Here is a 2,639-nt window from a genome sequence, read left to right as displayed (position 1 = left end):
AGGCAACGGTCGGGCTGGGGCACACCGCACGGTGAGAACCCCCTTCGCCTGCCTCCACACCTCTGTCGTCCTCCCCACTGACGTAGGGGCTCGGGAAAAGACTGGAAATCGCGAAGCTCGGCAGTGGCGCGGAGAGGCCACCCACCGCCGCCGCTGTCGCCACCGCCGCGGAGGCCGCCCTTTCGGACACGAGGGGCAGCGCGAGCCTCCGCTGGCCGGGTACGCATCTGGAAGAAAAGGGCCGCCCTCGGAGAAGATCGCTGTGCTTCCCCGCACAGGGAGCGATTCGGACGACGGGCCCCCACGCCTGGCTGGGTGGGCGCCCCGCCGTTCGCCCGTACGGGTCGTCGGACCACTGCCTTCGCTCGGTTCGGGTCAAACTCCCCACGGCTCGGCCACCTCCGCAGACGGGAGGCGAGGCCGGCATGCGCGCCCAAAGATAGGTGTCGGAAGCCCGGGGGTAGAGGAGGAAGGGGACCGCTCACCTTAAGCCAGCGCGGGCTCCAAAGCCCGGGCCGAGCGAGCGGCGCCACCTCCCCACCCGGGAGCGCTGCGCCAGATCGATCGGAGGAAGAGCAGGGGTGCATGTAGGGACTTGCCCAAGTACGGAGGCTGCAAACCCCTGTCGTCGGGAGATACGTGCCCACGAGTCCTGGAAGCGCGACTCGGGTACAGGCGCCCTTGCGGGGGGGTACTGGATGTGGAACAGCACTGGGGTCGAAGCCACAAAAGCATCCGCCCTCATGGAGCCTCTCCTCGGCCTAAAAATCCAGATTTTAGCCTTGACGGCGCCCCCATGTGGAGAACCAGGGCCCGCGGGGGGGTCTGGCCAGGCTCACTTCAACCCAGGAACACCTCTCTGACTTGGGATAGGCGACCGGCAAAAGTCCCCCCACGCAGCTGCGGAAGCCTGGGTTCAGCCAAGGTGCAGACCTCCAGCCGAACAGGGACTCATAGCCAAAACGCATACCCAGGCCTACGGAGGTGAAAACCAGCTTAAATGAGTCGAAATGTGTCGGGGCTGAGAGGTACCTCTCTCTCATATATTCTGCCGGTGGTGTGCAAAACTGGGTCTTTGCATGGAGTGTCACCCTATACCCACTTTAGGGACGCATGCAAAAAAGTGCCCGATCGCCTGGAACTGTCAGGCGGATTCGGCTCCCTGGAATTTCCTCATTCTGGTTCTTTTTCACTTTTTGTCTCTTTTGCGACATCTAGTGGGCAGGCTGCATTACTGCAACCGGGGACACCTCAAAACGCTTGGAACTGGGGAGCGGGCTCAATTTACAAACGTTTTGCGGGTCCTGGAAGTCAAAATTGTGACTTCTGAAAACGACTAAGTATCAAGGACTCATCGCGCGAATCGCTCTGGAACTGAAATCGGATGCGCGCACTGACATGCTCCCCTCTCTGGAAGTCTGACACAAGTTGAAAAATTTTCTAAGTCCCCAAAAATTTTTTTTTTCAACTTTTTTTCAATTTTCCCCCTGTGGGATATATATTTTACCCACACTTTTGGAGCCCTCCTGGGATGCCCTCTAACATACTAGAACCTCATTTTGTGGAAGTTTTCACAAAATTGTGAAATTTTCCAAAAAGTCAGAAATTTTGCAAAAACGACTAAGTATCAAGGACTCATCGCGCGAATCGCTCTGGAACTGAAATCGGATGCGCGCACTGACATGCTCCCCTCTCTGGAAGTCTGACACATGTGTGAAAATTTTCTAAGTCCCCAAAAATTTTTTTTTTCAACTTTTTTTCAATTTTCCCCCTGTGGGATATATATTTTACCCACACTTTTGGAGCCCTCCTGGGATGCCCTCTAACATACTAGAACCTCATTTTGTGGAAGTTTTCACAAAATTGTGAAATTTTCCAAAAAGTCAGAAATTTTGCAAAAACGACTAAGTATCAAGGACTCATCGCGCGAATCGCTCTGGAACTGAAATCGGATGCGCGCACTGACATGCTCCCCTCTCTGGAAGTCTGACACATGTGTGAAAATTTTCTAAGTCCCCAAAAATTTTTTTTTTCAACTTTTTTTCAATTTTCCCCCTGTGGGATATATATTTTACCCACACTTTTGGAGCCCTCCTGGGATGCCCTCTAACATACTAGAACCTCATTTTGTGGAAGTTTTCACAAAATTGTGAAATTTTCAAAAAGTCAGAAATTTTGCCAAAAACGACTAAGTATCAAGGACTCATCGCGCGAATCGCTCTGGAACTGAAATCGGATGCGCGCACTGACACGCTCCCCTGTCTGGAAGTCTGACAAAAGTTGAAAAATTTTCTAAGTCCCCAAAAATTTTTTTTTTCAACTTTTTTTCAATTTTCCCCCTGTGGGATATATATTTTACCCACACTTTTGGAGCCCTCCTGGGATGCCCTCTAACATACTAGAACCTCATTTTGTGGAAGTTTTCACAAAATTGTGAAATTTTCCAAAAAGTCAGAAATTTTGCAAAAACGACTAAGTATCAAGGACTCATCGCGCGAATCGCTCTGGAACTGAAATCGGATGCGCGCACTGACATGCTCCCCTCTCTGGAAGTCTGACACATGTGTGAAAATTTTCTAAGTCCCCAAAAATTTTTTTTTTCAACTTTTTTTCAATTTTCCCCCTGTGGGATATATATT

The sequence above is a fragment of the Phyllobates terribilis genome, unplaced genomic scaffold (genome assembly GCF_046119375.1).
Source record: "Phyllobates terribilis strain yellow unplaced genomic scaffold, ASM4611937v1 Scaffold_8306__1_contigs__length_31137, whole genome shotgun sequence".
NCBI lineage: Eukaryota > Metazoa > Chordata > Amphibia > Anura > Dendrobatidae > Phyllobates > Phyllobates terribilis.
The sequence above is the reverse complement of the archived record's forward strand: the minus strand, read 5'-3'. Positions refer to the sequence as shown.